This window comes from Vipera berus, assembly GCF_964194415.1.
Source record: "Vipera berus genome assembly, chromosome: 2".
In the NCBI taxonomy this organism is placed as follows: Eukaryota; Metazoa; Chordata; class Lepidosauria; order Squamata; family Viperidae; genus Vipera; species Vipera berus.
In genome coordinates, this window is record NC_138203.1 from 222,738,096 (window position 1) to 222,746,238 (window position 8,143).

The following is an 8,143-nucleotide window of genomic DNA, read 5'->3' on the forward strand; positions in this document are numbered from 1 at the left end:
CTGTAATTTGACTTCACTGAGAAATAATTTAGGTGAAATGCATAGGTGTGTGTGACCTAACACAACTGTAACCTGATTAGTTTATTCTTGGAATTTGTGACAACACACTATTCCAGTGTTTACAACTAAGATCAAGATCAAGGCAATTTTGGCAAGTTCCTGTTTCAGTAAGAATGGTTATTCTGTTCTTCTGTTAACTTACCACACTGAAAAAAAATTCTCACAATGTTCCAGCTGTCAGAATTAGATATGAAATACTCATTCCACGGGTCAAGGAGATTTTGCAAATGACATATAATAGAAAAATGAGTTTAAGTTCAAAAATGGAAGAACTGAGACCTTTCCTGGAGATAGTTCACTTGTCGGTCACCTTCCCAATCTATCATTTAAAGTGGTAAAGAGAGGTAATATTTTCCTGGCTGTGCCTCATTTGATTATATTCTCAAGTAATTTTCTCATCCATTTTGGTGCTTTTTAATAAAGACAGGGTAAGAGAAAAGAGCTTAGAGGGATGGAAACAATACAATGAACCAGAATGGAGCAGGAAAAGGACTAAACATCTTTCCTATCAATTTAGAATTTGGAATCAGCTTGTAAGGGGTAAGGGGCAGCATAGAAATGAAACAAACAAACAAATTTATGCCAACATTTCTCTGGTTCCCAAAATGCCCTCCCACTCCCTGAAAACTCATGGCAGTTTCCTATTATTCTGTAAAATATAAGTGTTACATAAACCTTAGAATAAGCATGATTTAAGGCATGCTTGACTCTTGCTGGCTACAGCAATATAGAAGTGATTTGCCACTTGCCTGGGATTTCTTTTTTACTTTTTAGTCTAGCCTACAGCCCTAGTATTCTCTAGAGGTCTGCCATCTAAGCAGTAATTCAGGCCAAATATTTTCTTTTCTGGGATCAAGCAGGACTGACAAAGTGCTGCCGTCTGCTGCAGGCACCAAATAAGCACATAAAAATAAAAAAAAATAAAAAAACCACCGCCACACAAAGACAGAGGAAAGAAGAAAAAGAGATTCAGCCACATTGCAGATCTTAGCCCATTTAAAAGTGCAGCTGCTGTAAGTTACCCAACATGTGCTCTCCCCCTCCCTGTTATACACCAGTCTTTCCAAGCCTGCTCTACTTCTGGCAGTGAGGTCTTCAATGCTTCCCTCTCAGCATCCCTGTTATAGAGATGGATGGTGGATAAAGGAAGGCAGGCAAGACAGTGGAAAGAAGAGGGCAATGGGCCAGTTGAAAATACCACATTGGGACTTATTCTAGTTTAGAAGCCTTTCAAACAGTAAAAAAGAAAACTGCAAAGGTTGCCTAGGTAAAGGTAAAGGTTCCCCCACACATGCGTGCTAGTCGTTTCCAACTCTAGGGGCCGGTGCTCATCTCCGTTTCAAAGCCGAAGAGCCAGCGCTTGTCCGAGGACGTCTCCGTGGTCATGTGGCCGGCATGACTAGACACCAGAGGCACATGGAACGCTGTTACCCCACAAATTACAGGTAGTCCTTGACTTACAACAGTTCGTTTGGTGACTGTTCAAAGTTACAATGGCACTGAAAAAGGTGACTTATGACTGTTTTTCATATTTATGACCCCATGGTCGCACGATCAAAATTTGGATGCTTGGGACCTGATTCGTATTTATGACGGTTGCAGTGTCCCAGGGTCGTGTGATCACTTTTTGTGACCTTCTGATGAGCAAAGTCAATGGGGAAGCCAGATTTACTTTACAACCATGTTGCTTAACTTAACTGTAGCAATTCATTTAACAACTGTGACGAGAAAGTTCGTAAAATGGGGAGAACTCATGTAACAACTGTCTCACTTAGCAACAGAAATTTTGGGTTCAATTGTGATCATACGTCAAGGACTACCTGTATTAGCTACAACATCTAAAAGAAAACTTTTAGAGGCAGACTGGCACTGAATGGCATTGTTGAGGAGGCGGTCACAGTCAAAAATGGCTTCTCCAATTATGTTCCACTTTCCAGCAATACAGTATTTACTTATTTACTATGAAAGCTAGCATCCATTGTTGTTGCAGCTGTAGCAACTGGACTTGTGAGTGGAAAACAAAAGTTTTTGTGACATCAGCCTTCCATCCTTCCAAGGTCGGCAGAATGAGGATCCAGATTGTTGCGGCAATATGCTGACTCTGTAAACCACTTAGAGAGGGCTGTACCACACTATGAAGCAGTATATAAGTCTAAGTGCTATTGTTATTGGTGTTGTATCAGTGAATGTAGAATACTGCTTCTATGAAACTGTATTTTTGAAATTGTCTAAATTCTTCAGGCTATATATGCACTCTCTTTCACACAAATTTCAAGCTAAGACACATAATTTATTCATGCACATTAAAAAACACTGTTTACAGTATGATTATTTGTATCTATATTTATCTTTATTTGTATATACCGTATATACTTGAGTATAAGCCGACTCGAGTATAAGCCGAGACCCCCAATTTCACCCCCCAAAACTGGGAAAAGTTGTTGACTCGAGTATAAGCCGATCCGCCGTTCTGCAAGCCTCCGCCGCCGGTGGAGGCTGGATCCGTGCTCTGCAAGCCTCCGCCGCCGGCGGAGGCTGGATCCGCGCTCTGCAAGCCTCTGCCGCCAGCAGAGGCTCGATCCGCCATTTTGCAAGCCTGAATACACAGGAATACCCTGTGTGGCCGCGGCTCTCAGGGAAGCCCTGGCTGTCTGCTTCCTCGCTCCACGCTGCCATTCGGGGCCCGCGCGTTCCCCGGGCAAATCGCGGCGCCCAGCAGGCGAGGAAACACGCCCGCTCCAGTCGCCCCCCCTTCCCTCAGGAGACGCGAAGCAAGTGACCGCCCGGAGCTTACCGAGGACTTGCGCGCGGCCGAGGCTTCGGTGCTTCCAGGATCGCGCGCACCTCTCCCAAGCCGCCGCCGTCCGGAGACCTGCCGAAGTTTGGGGAGGTTTGGGGAGGTGCGCGCGCACCTCCCCAAACCTCCCCAAACGTCGGCAGGTCTCCGGACCTCCGCGCCCTGCCTGCCTGCTTCTTTCCGCAGCGGAAAGAAGCAGGCAGGCAGGGCGCGGAGGAACGGAGACCTGCCGACGTTTGGGGAGGTTTGGGCGCCTCCCCAAACCTCCCCAAACGTCGGCAGGTCTCCGTTCCTCCACGCAGACCTGCCGACGTTTGGGGAGGTTTGGGCGCCTCCCCAAACCTCCCCAAACGTCGGCAGGTCTCCGTTCCTCCTGCCGACGTTTGGGGAGGTTTGGGCGCCTCCCCAAACCTCCCCAAACGTCGGCAGGTCTCCGTTCCTCCGCGCAGACCTGCCGACGTTTGGGGAGGTTTGGGCGCCTCCCCAAACCTCCCCAAACGTCGGCAGGTCTCCGTTCCTCCGTGCACTTTTTTAAAAAAATAAAATAAAATAAAATAAAATAAAAAATACAGCTGTGTGGATCCGGCTTTCGATGAAAACAAAAGCCGCTTTATCTTGCTTCGGGTCCCCCCTCCCCTCCCCTCCCGGGCCTCTTTTTCCCGCGAAGAGCTCCTCGCATCCCGCCAGCCTTCCCCAGGCACTCACTTTCCCTCCTGGCAGTCGTAGAGGACGATGGAGTCGTCGTCGCTGCTGGAGATGACGGTCTCGCCATTGGGGCTGAAATCGAAGCAGTTGATCTTGTCCGAGTTCTCGCGGAACACCTTGGCCACGCGGAAGCTCCGCAGCACGTTGTCCGTCAGCTTCATGCCGCCTCCGCCGTCGCGGGGAAAGGGAGCCGGCGGGGCCTGGGTGCCGGCCAAGGTGAGGGGAAAGCGGGAGTCGGGCAGGGCTTAGCCTCGGCGGGCGGGCGGGCGGGAATGGCGGGAGAAGAATGCCGGAGCCGGCGAAGGACCGAAGCGACTTTGCCCTCAGGCGGATTCCACTCAAGCTGCGGGAAGAAGGCGGCGGCAACTCCGGCTCATTGTGTCCGCCATTTTGCGGCTTTAGGGCGGCGGGGAGAGGGGTGGCGGCGGTGGTGTCGGCACGGGTGGAATTATGGGGCCTTCGGAGGAAATAGAGGCGAGGAAAAGGAGCAGCAACAGGCGCCCAAACCTCCCCAAACGTCGGCAGGTCTGCGCGGAGGAACGGAGACCTGGGGAGGTTTGGGGAGGTGCCCAAACCTCCCCAAACGTCGGCAGGAGGAACGGAGACCTGGGGAGGTTTGGGGAGGCGCCCAAACCTCCCCAAACGTCGGCAGGAGGAACGGAGACCTGCCGACGTTTGGGGAGGTTTGGGGAGGCGCCCAAACCTCCCCAAACGTCAGCAGGAGGAACGGAGACCTGCCGACGTTTGGGGAGGTTTGGGGAGGCGCCCAAACCTCCCCAAACTTCGGCAGGTCTCGGACGGCGGTGGCTTGGGAGAGGTGCGCGCGATCCCGGAAGCACCAAAGCCTCGGCCGCGCACAAGTCCTCGGTAAGTTTTTTTGTTGACTGGAGTATAAGCCGAAGTGGAATTTTTCAGCCCAAAAAGTGGGCTGAAAAATTCGGCTTATACTCAAGTATATACGGTAAGTTGTATATGTATCTATATACTGACCATAAACCACGGCAGGTTTTTAGTTCTGATCACATAAGGGATCCTTTTTTAATCCTAATATGGTGAGAGATGGGCAGCAAGCCATACTCACAGGACTTTCGAAGCTGCAACAGGTAATAGTTGACTTCAGTGTAGTAAAGTTGCTGTTGAACTTTTCATAAAGTCCGCTAGTATTGCATTGTTTACCACTGATTGTTTGTGTTGGATTTTTCACTCTCAGATTATGTTCTGTTTGCAATATTTCCATCTTGTAAAAAGACAAAAATAATTCATTAAATGGTTATTACAACATTGTTTACATGTAATGTGCTTCTACATACCGTATTTTCCGGCGTATAAGACGACTGGGCGTATAAGACGACCCCCCAACTTTTGAGATGATTTTCAGTCTTATACGCCGGAAAATCGCAGGGCAGGCTGGCGGGAGCCGGCAAGGAAGTCCTGCGCACGTGCGCACTCCCCGGCTGCTCCTTAGCAGCTGGGGAGTGCGCGCGTGTGCAGGACTGCCCTGCCGGCTCCCGCCAGACGCTCTTCCCTCTTGAGGCAGCATCGCTCCCTGGCTCCTAAGGAGTCCTCGGGGATGCTGCCTCAAGAGGGAAGAGCGTCGGACGGGAGCCGGCAGGGAAGTCGTGCGAGGGTTTGCGAGACAACCAGCAGCTGCTGACCCGAATTATTTCCTGATGAAGACAGAACAAACCCCCGAAGCGGCAACAATGGGCGCTTCTCTTGAAACGACCATAATACAACGGCCAATACCAAGTATGCGCGGGGGGAGGAGAGGAGAGATAAAGAACGGAAGCCGAGCATTTGTCTAGAGCTTAAAGCTTCTTAGGAAAAGAGGGGAGAGCCTCTCGCCGAGGACACGACAGCAGCGCCCTCTCACCTTCCAGCGTACAGGCATGACTCTTCGCCTGCCTGGAACTAGACGTGGACAGCGAAAACGTGCAAGTCTTCTAAGGGGAGAGAAAAGAAGGCGGTTGCGGTGGAAGCAGAGAAGAACGCAACAACTGTAAACAGAGGCGTTTCCTTGACAAAAAGCCCCGCGGCCTACTTGGCTCCGGCCTTTGGGCGCCTGCGCAAGAAGTCACCAATTAGAGCCTGCACGCGCGTTTGCCTTCGACGCCCCTCTGACTCTTCCCTTTCCAACTGCCGGCGGGCTTACTTGAGCAGGAGCGCTTTCTTTGCTAGCGGGGGAAGAGTAGTCGCGCGTCCGAGGGGAGAGGGAGGGAGGGGTTAATGTTGCTCTCTTCCCTCTTGGAGAGATCTCTATAATCGTTGTTGAATTCCTCCTTTGGGTGCTTGTAACTGCTGTAGGATAAGGTGGGTTTATGTTTATACGCAGATTCGTGTCCAAATAAACCATTGGTGAATGGGATGACCTTTCGATAATTACCCCTCCCCCCCAAACAGATTGTTGAAATAAAATGAGGCAGAGACGAGCATCACTCCGGGTGCCTTAATGTGTAATTAATACCGCTTCCCTTCCACGTTGCTTAGCCTTAATTCATGAAGCAAAGGAGGATTTGGAGAATTGGAAAGGACGACGAATGGGGGCAATGCAGGACAGTTGAGGAAGCATCCCCGAGGACTCCTTAGGAGCCAGGGAGCGATGCTGCCTCAAGAGGGAAGAGCCTCGGGCGGGAGCTGGCAGGGCAGTCCTGCACATGCGCGCACTCCCCAGCTGCTAAGGAGCAGCCGGGGAGTGCGCGTGTGCACAGGACTGCCCTGCCGGCTCCCGCCAGACGCCAGACGCTGATTTTCCGGCGTATAAGACGACCCCCCAACTTTTGAGGTGATTTTCATGGGTTAAAAAGTCGTCTTATACGCCGGAAAATACGGTAATTCTCATATATTCTGCAGTGAAAACCAGTAGCAGTCTCAAGCCCCTCCTTTAGGAGACAGGTAATATAATTTGAACTATTTTAATTCAGGAAAAAACATGACCATGGGGAACTGCATAGAAGCATGCATGTACTACATACAAGGATATTATGAATGAAATGGGAGAATTGAAATCTAGACAGGAACTAGAACAACAAGGGATAAAACTGGAATGGTGGGCTTACCTACAGATACAAACACGATATGGGAAAGATAAGAAAGAGTGGGGGATAAATATTCAAGAAACTGCATTGGATAAAATTTTATTGGGGCCAGATGAGAAACAAATAAGGAAATTGTATAGTTTGCTATTGGGGTACAAAATGTTTGAGGAACAAGTTAAAGAACCAATGCTGATATGGGCTAAAAATTTGGGATATGGCATAGATTTTGATATCTGGCAAACTCTCTGGGATAGAAATAAAAAGATAACGCTGGCCTCAGCTTATAAAGAAAATTTATATAAAATGTTTTACCAGTAGCATCTCCCCCCAGCACGATTAGCCGAAATGTACAAGACAATATCCCCTAGCTATTGGAAGTGTTCCGAAGAATTAGGTACTTATTTTCATGTTTGGTGGTCCTGTAATAAGACGCAAAAATATTGGCAAAGGATTTGGATATGGTTAGAAGAAATATCAGGACGGAGTGTAGATTATAGACCAGAATTTTTCCTACTAGGCATAACAACAGTGAAGCATACCAAAGAAGAGTGATATATAATGATACACATCATCATAGCAGCGAGAATGACGTTTGCCCAGAAATGGAAAAACAGTGAAATACCGGACGAGAGTGAAGTGATAAATAAAATTTGGGCATGCGCAGAAATGGACAAGTTAACTTTGGAAATTAAAAATAAAGGTCAGATTACTACAAAATTTGGAATAAGTTTTACTCATGGTGGGAACAGAAAGGAAGGTCACAACAGAAACACACAAAATGCTGATTTCACATATTACTAGAAAAAGGTGGTTGATAAGATTGAACATTCTATAAGTGTATATAAATGATATGTACATAAAGTGTGTATATGTATATGAAACACAAAAATGATGTAAGACAAGAAGGATTGTCAGACCATTAACACCTTGTCCAAATAAAATTTGCTATAAAAAAAAAGAAAAAAAAAGAAAGATGAGTCTAAGGAGACTCAACTGAGGCATTCCCATACTCCTTACGGTAAGAGCTGCTATTTACCTGACCCTTAGAAAATTGTTGTATGCATAAATTTTGTTTAACTGTGTTTGATATTTACTATTTACTGTGACATGTTTTCTTAACAAGAAATTCCACATAACCTACCATTCACTGACCAGAGGCTAAACACTGGGGATTTAAGATTTTTTTTTTTAATAAAGGCAACCTTTTCACATAGTATACAAACCTTTTATAGTTTTTAATGTTAACAATTATGTAATACTTTAAGGTAATAATTATATTTATTTCAGTGGATTTCTGTACATTGCCCAGTCATTTTCCATGAGATGGGTGTTCATACAAATTTGATAAACTGATTTTTTTTCATTCAGCCCAATCCAACGTTCAATGTACAAAAACAGTCAGAACCTTCTCTCCATATATGGTGCTTTGAAAGGCATGCCTTCTCTCCTTCTAGTGTTTCTCAAATTTGACAACTTTCTTGATGAGGGTAAAAGAGGAGAGTGCAAAAGTTAGCCTGAAACTCAAGATTAAAAAACTAACATTATG

At 47.1% G+C, this 8,143-nt stretch overlaps 1 protein-coding gene across 3 annotated transcripts in view; it reads right to left on the reverse strand.

Annotated features, from left to right (window-relative positions):
- GLYCTK (glycerate kinase) overlaps positions 1–8,143 on the reverse strand; it is a 34,849-nt gene that overhangs the window by 25,239 nt on the left and 1,467 nt on the right. Inside the window, exons 1-2 of one of the 3 annotated variants that reach the window (XM_081319554.1) lie at positions 6,910–6,927; positions 4,644–4,799 (exon numbers count right to left, since the gene is read on the reverse strand). The gene's annotated coding sequence lies outside the window, so the exon portion shown is untranslated. Of the gene's footprint in view, positions 1–202; positions 213–4,643; positions 4,800–6,909; positions 6,928–8,143 lie in introns of those variants that run through there. The other 2 variants (XM_081319553.1, XM_081319555.1) reach the window with 2 other exon arrangements.